Source organism: Rousettus aegyptiacus, unplaced genomic scaffold (assembly GCF_014176215.1).
Source record: "Rousettus aegyptiacus isolate mRouAeg1 unplaced genomic scaffold, mRouAeg1.p scaffold_m13_p_9, whole genome shotgun sequence".
In the NCBI taxonomy this organism is placed as follows: Eukaryota; Metazoa; Chordata; class Mammalia; order Chiroptera; family Pteropodidae; genus Rousettus; species Rousettus aegyptiacus.
In genome coordinates, this window is record NW_023416312.1 from 97,718,360 (window position 1) to 97,735,741 (window position 17,382).

A 17,382-nucleotide genomic window follows, 5' to 3' on the forward strand; every position below is an offset into this window, starting at 1 on the left:
AATAATTGATCACTTTGATAAGCCTAGGACGCATCTGACACCATACGTAGTTATTACAATATTATGGACTGTAGTTTCTATGTGATACTTTATATCCTGTGACTATTTTTATGACTGCCAATTTGTGCTTCTTAATCCCCTCACCTTTTTCAGCCATTCTCCCAAACTCCCATCTGGCAACCCTCAAAATGTTCTCTGTATCTATGAGTTTTTTTCCTGTTTTGTTTTTTCATCTAATATTGTATGTCAACTGTAATTGAAAAATAAGTATTAAAAATAAAGAAAAATAAAGAACTTGGAGGGGAGAGGCTAATAACAAGATGGATATAGATGAAGAATGAACTAATAAGGTGAAATATCAGGTTGATTACATCAGAAAAGGATAAATAGTTGGGAAATGTTTTTTAAAATCTTTAGTGACATAGAGGATGGAAGGATAAATATCAAGTCAGTAAAAGAGAAGCCCAAGAAGAAGAGAAAAAAATAAGCAGAAGGGAGTTAAGTGTTTGAAGAAATAATTGTGGAATATGGATACCCTCAGTTTAAAAGGATTCAGAGTTTGCCAGACAATATATAAGATAAAATCTATGACTAGATACATGGTAAAAATTTAAAAAATATCAAAGACAAAGAGAAGACTTCTCAACAAGAAAAAGCAGGTCACCTACAAAGGAACAAAATCATATTGATGTCCCAGTACACAAAACAGAAGAAGACAGTAGAGTGCTAATTTTCTGGGTACTGAGGGGAAAGAACTTAGAACCTAGAATTTTATACCCAGCTAAATATTATTTAAATGCAAGATTGAAATAGTCTGTCATTCAAGGCCTCAGAAAGTTTACCACACAAAGGATCTCTTTGAAATAAGTCCAGTAAAACAGTATATACAATAAATATAAATGGATGGATTTTCCCAAAAGCCACTCACAAATATTTCTTTGATTTATCAGGTTCATCAAACCTCCGCTTACTTCGATAGCATCTCCTTGATCAAGTTCTTTGGAGGGAGCCAGAGTGTGGAGCTTGGATGCTATTTTGTAGAAACCGTGAGTGGCTCTTTTCTGTTTTTTGTTACTGTCTTATCTTTTCTGTTAAACTTATAAACTACCTGAGGACACAGTATTATTCATTTCTCTATTCCCAAAAGTATCTTTCACAGAACTCTCTGCAAGGTAGGTATTCATTAAATGTCTATGACAGGAAGGAAGGGAGAGAAGGAGTGAGGGTATTTTAAGACTGGAACATGAAGCTATGATTGTTTCAATTCAAGAGAATAGCTGTTCTCACCTGTTTTTGTGACATTCTACTGTGTGTCAATATTTTGCACTGCAGTGGATCGTGTTTAACATGTTCAGTCTGACTTGAAGATAATCGAGCATTATTCATTTCACTAACAAAATATCAAAGGCAACCTGCTTATTTTGACTTCATTTGATCATTTACTTGATTTACCATGACCCTCAAACTCCCTCTGAGTCATTAATGATGGAAAGTGATATGCTTACATACCAGTAAACATCCCCAAGTCAGGAATAAGAAGGGAAAGTAATCCACAAGGGTTTTATTTTGTCTGGAATTTCTCAACACATCTCTACAGAACTGGTGAAAATGTCTCCCCACTCCTCTTTTTGCTTGTCTGTGTCTGTATAACAAGTGCTTACTGAGGCAGCATAGGTAATGCACACCCGTTGGCATCCAAACCCTAAGAACTCAGTCTTGAATCAGACACCTTTGCCTTTCAGAGAAGAACTGGGTGGGTGGGTAGTGTTTCACACTTTTCTTTCCCTTGGCATTATTTGGAGGCAGGCAGAGCAAGAGACACCAGGGCTGAGAGGGACGTCAGAGTTATTTCTTTATACACTTCCTGTAGGCAAATGTCATCTTTTCCACCCATCTGAAAAGCATTTGTGTATGTGTGAGATGTTTGCCTGTGAACTATTTTCACTTTCCACAGTTGTCATTTTGTTGCAAATCCCAAAGAAAAGTTGCTGGACAAAACAGAAAACGACAGTAGCAGAGCCCCCCCCCCGCCCCCCGCAAACATATATATGACACTTACACATCTCGGAGGCCAACATTATCGGCAGCAACAAATATCAGCAGAGTTCCTTCCCACCATCCTCTGCTCTATGCTTCTTCACCCCCGATACAGTTCTTGGCTATGCGCTTTTACCATTGAGTTGTTAGCAGAAACTCTGGCATCTGGAATTATTTGAGTTACTGCTCAGATATTTGGAATTCTTACTAAAATTTTTAGAAAATAATATAACATTTGAACACTACATCTGTTTAATTCAGTAAATAGTCGTGGAGCACCTGCTCATTGCAAGCTCAACTCTTGAGCAATGTCCAAGTATGCCTATCAGTGCGAAGGAGGTGCTGGGGAGGAATACAAATAGACTGGAGGTCTGAAGCAGGGATAATATCCTGGTGGAAAAAAAGGAATGACCTCTTAAGAAGGTAGCCTTGGAGACTGGCCTTAAACAATTGGTAGAATTTCTATACGCAGAGGCATTCCAGGAGGCAAGAACAGCTTGAGTAAAAGTAACAAGATGAGCAATCATAGGATCCATTTAGGGCTGTAATAGTACCTGTGTATTGAGTCATTACTCTGTGCCATGCATAGCGTTAAGGGTTTTACATGCATTCACTTGTTTAATTGTCGCTCACAACAATCTCATGAGTTGTAGGCAGTATCATTCCTACTGTACAAATCAGGAGACGAAGGCTCACAGCAATTAGTAAACTTGGTCACCTGCTAAGAGATGGAAGAACAGGAAATCAAATAGGAATTCAGGCTCCAAAGCATTTTCTTTCATCTGTCCATCCATCTGTCCTTCCTTCCTTTCTTGCCTCCCTTCCTCTCTCTCTTCCTCTCTCTTCCCCTCTCTCCTCTCTCTCTCCCTCTTCCATTTTTATTGGGATATAATAGACATATAATGCTGTATTAGTTTAAGGTGTATAATATAATGATTTTATATATGAGTATTTTGTGAAATAATTACTACGGTAAATTTAATTAACATCCAGTGGCTCATCACTAGGTTCTGTGCCTCAGAAATAAACTGGAAAGAATGGTTAGGGTCATGCTATGGAGAGCTTTCAGAGTGAACTGAAGAATCCTGAATTTAAGGTGGCATTAAGAACCATAATGTTAAAGGGAAAGGGATTTTTCTGTGACAGGAAATAAAGAGTCAGTAAGGGATCAGGAGACTGGGGACCAACGAATAGTTCCCAAATTTTCTTCTTTTTTTCATTTGTTCTGCCCCTTCATGGGAGAAGCATGGACTAAGAAAGAACCTTCCCTGTGCCTCCTAGGGCTCTTGTAGAGAACTTCCACCCTTTTTTTTTTGCCAGTACTTTCTGTTCTGCCCCATTTTTTTTTTGTGCCGCTGCTCGTGGTCTTATGTCTGGAAGAGGAGGTCAGAATCTGAACTTCTTTGTCTAGCTGAAGAAATGGATTACTTAAATTTTGGTTCCTACTCTATTATCTTGGGTAACCGCAGCCCCTCTTATCTTTTTTATTAATTTTAAAGATTAAAGTGGATTTTTATATAGCTTCTCTTCAGTCATAAAAAGAGGATTCATTAATTGCCCATGGTTATAATCTCCCTTTTCAAACTTATCCGGAAACTGGAAGGTCCGCGTGCCCTCACTTGGCAGTTAGCTACCTCTTTTACCAGCCTTGTTTTAGAATCTCGAAGGAGCAAGATCTTAGGGTCTTTAGACTTGCCAATCTGTGGTCCAGTTTTTGACCTTCCATGTAAAAGATAACCAGAGGAGCCCTTAATGAACTTGGTGTTAGTTCAGGCAGACACCTTTAAAAAGATTTTATTTTTAAATAACTTTAGACTTACAGAAAAGTTGTAAAAAATCATCCGGCTTCACCAAATGTTAACACTGTACATAATCATAATAAAACTTCAAAACCAGGATATTAACATTGATATAATATTATTAAGTCATTTACAAATCTTATTCAAGCTTCACCGGTTGTCCTACTGATATCCTTTTTCTGATTGGGGATCTAATTGACGATCCCACTCTAATCTGGAACAGTTCCTCAGTCTTGGTCATTCATGCCCTTGACACTTTTGAAGAGTATTCATCAGTTATTTTATACAGTGTTCTTCAATTTGGATTTGTCTGATGTTTTCTTATGATTATATTGAATTTATGTTTTTTTCTGGCAAGAACATCACAAAAGTCTGTGTGCCCTTCTCAGCGCATCATCATATTTGGTGGTTCATGATATCGATGTGTCATTAGTGGTGATATTAACTTTAATCATTTGGTTACAGCGGTGTCTGCCAATTTTCTTCACTATAAAGTTACTGTTTTTCTCTTCGTAATTAATAAGAATCTTGTGGAGAGATACTTTGAGACTGCAAATATCCTAGTTATCATTAATTATACTTTTGTCCACTAATTTTTGCACCACTTCACCTGTCTTAAAAATCATGAGTTCATTCTGCTACCTTTTATTCCACCCTAACAGCACCCAGCTCATTCAACCCTTCCTCCTTTCCTTATTTTTAACACTCTTCAACAGTGATGAGGCTGGCACTTATTATCCAAAATATATTTACCTACTTGATCAACCCTAACATCCAGTGTTCTCACCTCCCTTCTTTTCACCCTGTTCCTCCCCACCCTCTGCAGGTAAGTAAGCTCATTCATTTCTGATTTATCATTTCTGTATTTCTTGTTGTACACATGAGCAGATGCATGTGAAATCTCTTATATCCAATTTTTCCTACATAAAGGATAGCATACTATAGAAACTCTTGCAATTTGCTTTTTCCTACTTAACACTATATCCTGGAAACCACTTTATGTCAGTTCATAGAGATCTTCCGTATCCTTTTATTACAGCTGCATTAGAACTCCATCGTATGGATATATCATAACTTATTCAAACATTTTCCTAGATATGGGCCTTTGGGTTTTTCAACATTTTGAAATGACAAGCAGTGCTGCAGTAAAAAAATATGGTACATATGTGTTTTTGTATTGTCAGAGGTGTATCTTCAAGGTTAATTCTTAGAAGAACTGCTGTTTCAAAAGGTAAGTGCGTGTTAGTTTTGTTAGCTATCGAAAAATCCTTCTCCATGAGAATTGTACCAATGTGCATTCCTACCAGCAATGTTTGAGAGCACCAGTTTCTCTGCAGTCTCACAAATAAAATGTGTTCTCATACTTCTAAACTTTCATCAATCTGATAGGTGAGAAATGGTACCTTGGTGTTGTTTTAATTTGTAATTTTCTAATTTCGACTGAGTCGGAACATCTTTTCGTGTGCACGGTGTGTGTGTGTGTGTGTGTGTGTGTGTGTGTGTGTGAATTATCTGTTCATGCCACTCCCACTTTTTTCCTACCAGGTTTTTGGTCCTTTGTCCCTCAATTTTTCAGCAATTTTCTTCATATTTTAGGAAACTAGCCTTTTGTGACATATGCTACAAATATTTCCTCCCAGTTTATCAGCTGTGCTTTTACTTTTGTGTTTTTTTATAGTTGTGCATAGATTATTTGCATTTATGTACCTATTAGAATGGCTAAAATTTAAAAAAAATAATGGGAACACCAAATTCTGGTGAGAATTGAAGAAATTAGAACTCCACACATTGCTTGTAAGAATGTAAAATGGCAGGTAGTCACTCTGGAAGGAAGTACGACAATTTCTTATAAAACTAAACATGCAGTTACTATATAACTTAGCAATTGCGCTCTTGGGCAGTTATCTCAAATAAAAACTCGTGTTATGTAAAAATATACACACGAATGTTCATAGTACAGCAGGTCCTTATATAATATCATTTTGTTGAATGTCGTTTTGTTATATATAATATTGATGAAATGCTGTAGGAACTTAACTCTTGTTTATATTAATTAGTCTATGGCACATTTGGTTTTGTTATATGTTATTTTTTTTAAAGTTGCAGAACCTATCAACAGTTTTAAGTGAGGACTTAACTATAGCTTTATTCATAATAAACCCAAATTGGAAACAACCCAAATGTCCTTCAACTGGTGATCAGTAAACAAACTCTGGTATATCCATTCCAGGGAATACTACTCAGCAAAAAAAAAAGTATTGATGTACACAAAATCTTGGATGGATATTAAAGACTTGATGCTTAGTGAAAAAGCCAATCTCAAAAGGTCAATACTGTTATGATTCCAATTATTAACCTTCTTGAAGTGACAAAATATATAGATGGAGAATAGATACGTGGTTGCTAGGGGACAGGGACAAGAGTGAGCAGTGGATGTGACCATAAAGGAGTAGCATGAGGGAATACCTTTGTGGTAATGTAATAATCTTTTATCTTGATTGTAATTATGATTACATGAATCTGCACATGTCATAAAATTACACAGAACTATACTCTCACACACATGTGAGTGCATATAAATACTGGTGAAAACTGAATAAACTCCAGTAACTGTATTTTGCTATAATCATATGTAAGATGTCACCATTGGAGGAAGCAGTCAATCAATGCACCTTAGGAACTATTTTGCGATCTGCTGATAGTCTATAATCATCTCAAAAGAAAAAGTTTTTTAAAACCAATGCTAGAGTTTAATTAGAATAGCATTGAATTACACATTAACTTGGAGTGGGGAGCAAGCTAGAAAGTCCTGTGGTCAATTCACATTAGGGAGACGGATGAGAACAGCCTTGTGATAGTTCCTCACCAAGCTGCTTATTTCCCCTGCTCCAGAAAGAATTGCAGGGTGTTCTTCCACGACCCAAGTCAGCTTATGATCAAGCCTTGACTTAGTGGCCCATATAGAGACAATAAAGGTCAACGGGTTACCGTGTGGCGGAACTATTCTCTTACACATTTAGTAGTTCTTGTAGTTCAGTTCTGCTGGCAAAAATATTTTAACTTTTGTTTTATGTGAAAATGTCTTTGTTTTGCCTCCATTCTTGAGGAATATATTTTCTGAGTATAAAACTGTGGGTTGGCACTTTTTAATCACTTTAAAGACTTTGATCTCTCTTCTGGTCACCATTGTTTCTAATATTAGCTCATTTCAAAACTTTCTGCCCTCACCCTTATATAAAGTGTTCTTTTTCTCTGGCTGCTTTTATGATTTTCTAATTATATTTAGTTTTCAGAAGTTTGACTGTGATATTCCCAGAGTTTTCTATTCTGTCCTTTTGGGATTTGCTGAGCTTCTTGAATCTTTAAATTTGGGGAAATTTAAGCTGTTGCACATTCAGTACTTTTTTCTACCCTACTCTCTCCCTCCACTCCCTCTAGAACTCTAATCTCATATATGTAAGACATTCGGATTTTTCCATACGCCCCTGAGGCTCTATTCATGTTTTTTGTTTTCTAAACTATTTTTTCTCTCTGTTCTTCATATTGAGTATTTCTGTTGTTTTATCTTAACTTCACTGAAACTTTTCCTTTTTCATTTCCATTCTGCTGTTTTGCCAATATAGTGGTTATTTTTTTTTTTAATTTTTCAGCTATTTTTAATTTCTGGAAAAATTTTTATTCAATTCTGGAATTTTTATTTGGTTCTTTTTTTAATGGTCCATGGTTCTCTGATGTGATTTTCTATCTTTTCATTTATCGTGAGTATATTCTCTCTTACTCCTTTAAATATAATTATAGTAATTGCTTTAAATTTCTTGTCTGCTAATTCCAACATCTGGGTCATCTCAGATAGTCTCTGTTAATATTTTTCAGCTCTTGAAAATGGATCACAATTTCCTAAATCTTCATAAGCTGAATAATTTGTGGTTGTATCCTAGATATTTTTAATGTTATTTTGTGGAGACTCTGGATTCCAATGTACTCCTCTGAAAAATACTGATTTTATTGTTTTGGCAGGTTGTTAATGTAGTGAGATTCAAACTCTAAACTGTGCCCCTTGAGTGGTAGTTGAAATCTTAATTCAGAACTTTGATCTTTATCTGAAGTGTGTCCCCTGTATGTGTGGTTCAGGAGTCACTTGAGATTGGAATAGAGTCTGTGGACTGAACTGGGGTTTCCTCTGGCTCCCTCCTTTCCAGGATTCCGTACCCCTTTTACTTTCTAATGGCTGGGCTTTTCCCAAGTTCTGTCGTATACTTCTTCATACCAGAAAGACTGTGAGTTTACTATTGGTGTCTTACTCTTGGTGTCTTAGCCGCTTGTCAGCTTTAGTTTGCCCCTCTAAAAGCTGTAAACCTGAGTAACTCACCTTGTGCCAACTCCTCTTCAGAATATGCTTGTTTGTATTTGTTTTCTAGTTTCTTTAATTGTTGTTTCTTCCTGGTTTATTTTTTCTTTTTCAGTTTATAGTTGCTGTCTACAGGAGGATCAGGATCAATAGTTTACTCAGCCATATCAGAAGCAAAAGAAACTATCTTGCTCAATTTTGATTTAACCCCCACCAAATTGTCCTTAATATAGGATTCTGTCCTAGAGGGGAGACTTGGCAGGTCAGCTTTCAGAGTTCATAGGGGCTAGATTTCTCCAGCCCCTTCAGTCCTTCTTGCCACAGGCCCCTTGCGCTCACTTGGTATTGGGGGGAGTACAACCCCTCCCACTTTCAGCTGCTATTCTCAATTGTCTCACCATGCTTCCAGTGAATATTCCTTGTGAGTTCCTATTTCACCGGAGTTATTGGCTACCTTGGATTATAATGAATAGCTGTGGGGAAAAACTAAAACTTCAGCCTTGGCTGGTGCTCCCCAATGAGTTTGATGGAGAAGATAGGACTCTGGGAGAAAACGTCTAGTGTTACAAATGGCAACTCAGCCTTGGCATTCCTTTCTTTTGAGAGAAGCGTCCCCCAGTTGCAGTTTTCTGGGTACTGGTGTATGGATGCAGGTAGGGAAAATCTCTTAAAGGGCAGCCAATCCACACGTATCTGTTGCCTAGCACCCATCATCCCAGCCAGCCGTGAGTTTTACCCCGAAGTTACCAAGCCACCCCTAGTGGGCACTGGTCTACAACTTATATACCTATCAGTGGTGAAGGGGCAGAAAATGGTCTTCTTAGGGCAATGATAAAGAGAGAAAAAGGATCATACTTTTTAAAAATTTCCCTTTAACCCCTGTCCATTGTTTGTGTCCTGCTTTTGGGGGCTGTTTTCCCCCAAAGTCCTATCTTACTCAGCTGTCTGACTCATTTGCCTTTTGTTTTCCTGGAGATTTTCTTACTACTTTTATGCTATTTTGTTAGACCCATGTATCTCTGGATTCTGTGATATGCCCAAGGTTGGGTTCTGGGGAGAGGTCCAATTTGTAATTTTGCAATTTAATAAGAACTGGGAGAAGTACCTCTCTGTATAAAAAATGAAAATAACTAAAATTCTTTAGGTACATATTTCAGGACATTGGAACTTAACAACAGGAGATTCCTTCTGAATTCTAGAAGGTACTTGAGAATTTCAATCAATGAAGAATAATTGATCATCAGCTTTGGGTGCTTCTCCAGTTAATGAGATAGACATAATATTATCATCTCGGGTATAGATGTAAAATTAACCTATATAGACATATGTCCTAATAATACAGGAGACTTTTTATTTTTATAAAATGTCTCATCAATAAATATCTGGAGACTAATGAATGACTTTTCCTGTGACATTATTCACCAGACATAGGGCTGTGGTTGCAATATTTGTTATGTAATAAAACTAACAAAATCTGATGTTTTTTTTTTTTTACTTTATGGGCTTTGCTTATTGTCTTATGAGGATAAGTTATAATTTATAGCTTATAAGGAGATTAAGATGATAGAAAATTTGAATAGAAAAAAGCCATCTCAAATTCCTCTAGTTCTTAATTGTGTCTTAGCTATTGAAACCCAATTAGACACAGACCAAATTCCTGTTTATTGGAAGCTTTAGAAGTCTTATAAATGAGTGCTCACATAGTTATAGGAGTCCATTGCTTTCTACTCCATGCAATCTTTTGCAAAAAGGCATTGAGTCATTTTAATAACAAGTGTGTGTTCCATAATATACTCATTCACATTGCGAAAACAGCCCCAACCATTTACAATCCAGTAATTCCAACTGTTTAAGCAAAGAGTGCATGAGCCATTAGCCAGCTTCTTTCCTTCTTACATCTTCTCTCTCATTAGTACTCCATCCTCACCCCCATGCCTGTTGAAGCATTATTCATGTCCTCCAGGACCAGCTCAAATAGTATTGAGCCCAGTACCTCCTGCATAACACAGAATTGATTGCTTCCTCCTTTATTCTTCTCTTTCTTTAACACTGAGCCTAGAATCTGGCCTGTAGTAAATGTGAGGTGGATGCAATAAGAGTAAAACCAACTGTGAAATGTTATCATTTTTGGAGATTGGCCACAAAGATGGTGCTTTCAAAAAGGCCTTTCTTCTTTACTGCCAAGACCCAAGCAAGCATGCTAAGCAAGATAGACTGCTTGTCGGAGACTCACTGCGTCTATTTATATCAGGAACAGAGGGAACCAAGAAGCATGACATTTACCGAGCCTGTGGATGCCGGCATTAGCTTGCTCGGGCTTAGGGGAGTAAGGCAAGGTACTCTTGATTTGTGTGCTTGGTCAGGTCATGCCATGGGCATGGAGACAGGTCTCTTCCATTTGTCACATGCTTCTGCAGCTACCATTGCCCAACCGCACAGGGGTGGATAACAAATGTATTTTGGTGATATTTTTTTCAAGGGGGGAAAAAGAGTGTTATTAGAATCCAAGGTGTTGATTTTCCTTCCTGTTTCATCAGAAACCCTTCGAATTTCAAGCCCTTTTAAATTAGAAGTATCAGAGACACCTTTTCAGTTACATTGACGAATGAGTTATTCACCTCTGTCCCCTCCCCATTATGTTCTTCATCTGAGGCAAACAACGATGCTCATTTAACTTTTGCATCCTCAAATTAACTGCAAGTGGAACAACCTAATATATCTGTTGGAGCTTAAATTCTGAGGACATCATTTTTCATTTTCGAATGACACTTGACTTCAAGAAAGAACAGCAGACAGACCACGCAGCAATGCTGGCCTTATCTGTTTTGCGAAGCGTCTCTTGCAAAAAAAAAGAGCTTGTGGAATTTGGCTCCATTTTCCACAGCTATGGGATAAGGGTCGTGTGTAAATAATAATATCCTGTGCTACTTGGGCCTCATTTAACTGTATTTGTTGCTTTAGAAGGAACTGCCAAGTGGGGTGTTTCTCAGAGCTCATGCTCGACATTCCAGAAATACTGTAGGGTCCACTTCAAAGATGGCACTCCACACCACCAAGCTTGTGATTGTTGGCACGCTCCTGATCATCACCCGGCTTCACGTTGACACATTCTTCAAATCACATGGGAAGTGCACCCTCTTGGAAGAATGAATCTGGTACCCTGAGGGCGGCCTGTCCTTACGGGAGGCTTTCGCACTTACCACATGGATGTTTTCCTGGAAAGCTGTGGTAGCTTCGAGCCTAGGATGACTATGTTTGCCGATCTAGGAACAGTGAGGTGATTTTTGCAAGGGTAGCTGTTGTGTTGTTGACAGAACACTAAGCTGGGAGTCAGGAGACTTGGCCTGTACTCTCTGTCTGACGAGCTCTTGTGCCTTGTGAAACGTTCTTTGTGTTTCTGACCTCAGTTTTCAAATATTGAAATGGTGGGATTATACTAGATAATCTAAGTTCTCTCCCAGCCGTGAATTTGCTCAGGTGACATGAAACAGTAGAACCATATGGGGACTCAGTAAACAGAAGTTTCCAGTCCAGGCTCTGCAGCTCATTAACTGTGACTTGGAACAAGTAACTTAGCCATCCAGCCTCAGGTCTCCATCTCTGGGGAGACCAGTGTCTTCTCCACCTGTCTCACCTGGTAGTTGTGCTGATCAGGTAAGGAAACACTTTTTTTTCTCTCAGTACTTACTGAGCAACTGCTCTGGGGCACCAGTCTGATAGACAGCAAAGATGTAGAGGTTATTAGATTACCTGTTACTACTATTAATTTAGCTGCAATTTAGGGAGTTCTTCCTATCAGCAGGCACTTAGGTACAGTATCCCATTTAGTCTCCATTTTCTGGATGAGGAAACTAAAGTTCAAGGTGGTTGAGTAACTTGCTCAGGAAATGTAGCTAGGCAGAGCCGACACTGAGATTTGTACCAGGGTTTCGTTCTATATTTTAAAAGTTAGAAACATCTCACCTCTGCCAAGGAGCTCATGTTACTATTATTATTCCTTTGCTGGGTCACAATGCTCAAATTATATGACCTGGAAGCTGTGGCGGGGGTGGGGCAGGGAGGCTGGGGAGGAGACCGGCCTGGCTCGGGCTAAAGGAAAGGTTCCCTTTGCAGACACTGCCTGAGACAGCACAGTCAGTGAAAAGACCTGAGGGGCAACCCAAGTCCTCAAGCCAGAGGAAGTCCAAGTGCTTGGCCCAGACTGAGGGACCAAATGCAGCAGGCGTTTCGGTGATGGTGGTGGAGGAATCTGTAGAACAGAGCGACAAGATGAGAGCAAGCCCTGTGGGTCCTAGGCCTGCAAAGGAGTGCTTTGGGCCAGTTGCCAAGACTCAGCATCCTTTGAGGGTAGTTTGGAAGTACTGCTCATGGCCTGCCATGCGACTGGGCAATCCCACATAAAGAGCCAGGCAGAGGGCAAAACAAGCCCTTCGTTTGCTTACCTGTAGAAGAAAGGCAGTGGGCAAAATGAGCTCCGAGGGCACCATGTGTCAGACATTCCCCGAGTCAGCAGGTCTGCAGAGGGGGTTCCTCTGGGGCTCAGAGCAGCAAACAAGTGCTCTCGCTAGGCCATTGTTCTCCTTAAGAATGTGACTCCAGTCTCTAAGATGCTAAGATTCTGTTCTTATTATGTCAGGAGCTGCTTTGGCAGGACCCCCGCCGCCCACGAAGTAAATAGCCCAGTTGTCTTCCTGCTCTCTTTGCAAACTCTTTGCAGGGTGGCTCTGCCATCAGGGGAAGTGGTCTTTCCGGCCTTTGGAAGATTGTCCAACCACGCCTAATTCCCAGGGATGTGGCCCAGCTTTTTGTGCGTCTGCTTTCCTCCTCTAAGCCTGCTGCTTTTCTGAACTATCCTGGTGCTTTTTCCCACCTCCACTCCCTCTAGGAAATGCCTGGCCCAAGAGAACAGTCTGCTCACTCAAACTCTGCTTGTTAGAAGCAGGTAGTCATCCTAACGTGGTACTTGTGCACCTGGAATGATGGGCTCAATAGCAGAAACAGGGTAGGCTGCAGGGGGAGGGAACTGAGCCCTAGTATTAGATATGGCCACTGGGCCAGGACACATGCTTGGGGACGCGGCCTTGTTATAGGTGGAGGCAGGCCAGTGGGTGAGGTGAGTGGTCTGCAAGCAGGCCCAGGTGTCATACAACATTCTGGGAAGTGGTCAACACTAAGGAGTCCAAGATAGCAAACTCAACAGCAGAAATATCAGACACTTAATGTGGACACTGTGCTAAGCACTTAACATAGATTCACTCTTTTGATCTTCACAGCAATCCTTTGAGGTAGCAATGTTATTTCCCTATTTTATATATAAGGCAACCGAGATGCAGAGAGGTTGAGTAACCTGCTCAAGATCACGCAACTAAGGGATGGGTATGTAAAAATGGCGTGGATCTTCAGCCAGTTTGGGCAGTCGTCATCAAGAAGACCCCTCTCTAGTGGCCAAACCCATCACTTGGTCAAGGTGCCAATTCCAGAGGGAAGGGTTGACAAGAACAAGGCAAGGCAGAGGGGCTCATCCACCCAGCAGGCATGCATTGGGGACCATCCTGCATGCCAGCTGTTGGGGAAAGAGACAAATAAGATAATGTCTCATTCAGACCAGGGCCCCAGTTCTGAAAGAGGCTGAGTGAGTAGGCAGGACAACGTGCAGGACTTAGGGGTAGGAATCAAGGCAGAAGGCCAGCTCCTAAGACTAGCTGAGTGTAAGAGGCTTGGGAAGAGTTTGGGTATGGGAGCATCACGGGCTCTCAGGTGACCCTTCTGGGGTTACCAGATCAGAGAGGCAACCCATTCCTTACTCCCCAAGGCACAGGGCCGAGGGCTGGCATTGACTCTGGACCTGTGTATCGGTTGTTCTGAGAACCAAATTGGGCCAGAGCCTCCAAGTGAAAGGATCAGTGGGTCAGTATGGGGATCTGAGTAGAGTGGAGGACTTGAATTGGGGGCTAATGGAATAGAATCCAGCAACGATATCCCAGTTCCTGCGGAGCCTGTTTTCCTTCTGCTCTTGCTGTGGAAGCTCCGGCCTCCGCTGTGGCAGAAAGGGAAGTGAATTTGGAGCCAGGAGATCTGCACTCCATATGTTAGTAGAAACTGTGATGTCTGAACATTCTTGTTGAGAATAGCTGAAATTCTTAATAGGAATTCCAGGAAGACTAGAGGACATCTGGGAGATATATGTGGATTGCAGTAGAGAGAAATACTTAATCTCTAGGGGAAAATCTCCAGAATCAAGAACCAGCTTCCTTTTTTAAATTATTTTCTCCAAAGTGACAAATTAATCAAGGAAGGCATGTGAAAGGCTTTGCAAACTGTAGGGCTGGCCCCCTGCGCAAGCCTTTGTTAACATCTTCATTGTTACAGATCCGGGGATTAGCAACCTCAGCATTTCCTGGGGTGGGGGTGGGGGGCTTAAAGTGTTGCCTCTCCCCACCCCAGCACCTTCTCTCTGAAACCCAAAAGAATCTTTTGGAGCAGATTCTTAGTTCTCTGCTGGGCTCACTGGTCTCACGTACAGCCATCAGCCAGGCCTACCTGCAGACAGGACTGGAACAGGTACAGGAAAAGGAGGGCAGAGTTTCTTGCCTCTAGCAAGCTTAATCCATTTCAGTAAGACCCTGAGGCTCAGTATAGTAGATTGGAGCTCTACCAAGTGGGGATGGGGGGGGGGGAGGGAGGGGTGTCAGGCTGCCTGAATTCAAATCCTGGTTCTGTGACCTCAAGTACAGTAAGTTACTTAACATCTCTGGAGAACATCTATAAGATAGGAAAGTTAATATAGGATGGTCATGAGAGTTACCTGACCACCTGTAAAGCACTCAGCACAGAACCTGGTCCACATCAGCATTTGGTAAATGTTGGCTGCCACTATTCTCCCTTTTCCCTCCTCCCCGCTGTTCCCCATCATCTTCCTCCTTTTCTTCCTCCTTCTGCCTGTTTCTCCTCCCCCTTCAAACTCCCCCTTTCTTTCTTCCCCTTCCATCTTCAGAGGGCTTTCCGGAGCCTCAAGCTAGTGGCTTGGCAGATTCAAGACCAGAATCAGCCTGGCTGGCTGTCAGTACTTTGACCTGTGGCCCAGTTTGTTTAACTAGATCTACGTCCCTGAACCGTGCTTTCAGAGCATGAGCCCTCTAGGGTTGGGACTTTGCCTGGCCCTTTCCACTCCCCCTCCTAGCCCCTGTGACTGAGGCCCTGCGCCCAGCCCTCAGATCTCTCTAATGACAGTCACTAGCTATCCCAACATACTTGTTGGCTCTGCCTTCTCTTTTGATGCTAGTGGCCTACACAGCACAGGTCCTCACCTGGGTGTTGGTCTTTATGTCTTCACCTGCCACCTTACACAGACAGTCTACACAGTGACCCCTAATGAGCCTATTCTCCCTGTGAGGTCATATAGTTCATTTATTCATTCAGCAAACTCATTGAGCATCTGCTCTGTACCCCTGGATATGCGATGAGGATATTGCAGTGGAAAGAGAATGACAAGTCTTGGAAGAGACTTTCAGCCTGTATGACAGAGTGGGGAAAAGCCAAACTCCTGACTCTCACAAACCCGAAATTGAATTCTGGCTCTGCTACTCAGCTGGCCTTGGGCAAGTCACCTTGCCTCTTTGTACCTCCATTCCCTTGTATGTAAAATAGGCATATGAATAGCCCCTATCTTACAGGACTTCCTTATAAGCCTCATTTCCTGCTCTGCACTCCCCTGTTCGTTCTTGTTCTTTCTAGTTCATATCACAATACAAATGTAATTCTGTCCGCCTTCCAAGCTATATTCTGAACTCTGGTGGGCAGTAACCACTTGTTTATGTTTATATCTCTAGTGCTCCCACAGTGCCTGGCCCAAAATATACATGTATATCCAAAACATACCAGTAGTTTGTAAAATGTTAACGCTATGTTGTTATTTTTCCAGATCCATCCTCCTCATTAAGCTGTGCGGTCCCAGAGGGCAGATATCCTGCCTCGGTATCTGCAGAACGAAGTGGGAGTTTAGCTTGGAGGTGGTGCTCAGTGAATGGTGGCTGGACTATTAGGCGAGTAGGGAAGAAATGAAGGAACAGATGGAGGCCAACGATTAAGTCAATTTCTTACAGGTTCACTATTATCAGTGAGGCTGTTGTTACCTTGAAGTTAATTTGGATATGTAGTAGGATTGTGGGGTAACAGGTAGTTGTTCCTGTTTCTGAGGACTCATCCCCCTCAGTCTTGTTCTGGGATTTAACACTGTTGACCACCCTTTCCATGAAATTCTTTCCTTCTCTACCCTCCATGAGAGCAAACTTTTGGATTTCCTCATGCTTTTCTGACTCCTTCCTTGTTCCTTGTTTTGTTTTGTTGTTGACGAGTCTTCTTTTCCCTTTTGCTTTCTCACTGCCCCCTGTTCCACCTCCAACACCACTACCTCACTATGATGTAAAATATTCTCTAGGGTTTGGACCTCACCTGTCTGTCCTCTCCTCTCCCAGTGAAATCAGTCTAATCCCAAGGCTTTGCTCCCAAATCTCCCCCCAGCTCTCACATTTCTTCTAGCCTTCACGTTAGACTCTTCAGGCTCCTGCTACACATCTATACCTTAATTTTTTTGGCTGTCTTCCTGAAATTCAAGTCTTAAAATTCTCATCCTTTTTCCCCCAGACTGACCTCTTTCCTCCATCTTCTATTTTTTCTTTAGCATCAGTGCTTTTGATTTTTTTAACTCATAAGGAATACACATACACACACACATATAACGTATACATATGTAGATATATAGGCATAGTAATTATATTATCATATATATAATTTTAATATATAATATATATTATAGCAATTATGCCATTATCACATCTAACAAAATTAACAATACTTTATCAATATCATTTATTATCCAAGCCATATTCAAATTTCCCTGATTTTCTCAAAGATACCATTTTATAGTTAATGTGTTTAGAATCCAAACAATACTCACACATTGCACTTGGTTTTGTCTTGTCTTTTATTGCTTTGAGTTGTTGGAGAAGCCAGGTCATTTCCCCTGAAGAATGTCTCCCATTCTCAATTTGTTTGATATTCTTGCGTTGTCATTGAATGTTCTTCTCCATCCCCTGTATTCCTGTAAACTGGTAGTCATGTCTAGATGTTTTGATTAAATTCAGGTTGAAATTTTGAGGGTAAGAATACTTCACGGTCAGTGCTGTGTACTTTCTATCC

General features: G+C 40.7%; 1 long non-coding RNA gene across 29 annotated transcripts in view; it reads left to right on the plus strand.

Moving 5' to 3' along the window:
• Positions 1–17,382, plus strand: part of LOC107499481 — a 171,334-nt gene that overhangs the window by 72,907 nt on the left and 81,045 nt on the right. For all 29 annotated transcript variants that reach the window (XR_004952784.1, XR_004952796.1, XR_004952806.1 and 26 more), the window contains one exon: positions 951–1,046. This is a non-coding gene — a long non-coding RNA (uncharacterized LOC107499481). The remainder of the gene's footprint in view (positions 1–950; positions 1,047–17,382) is intronic.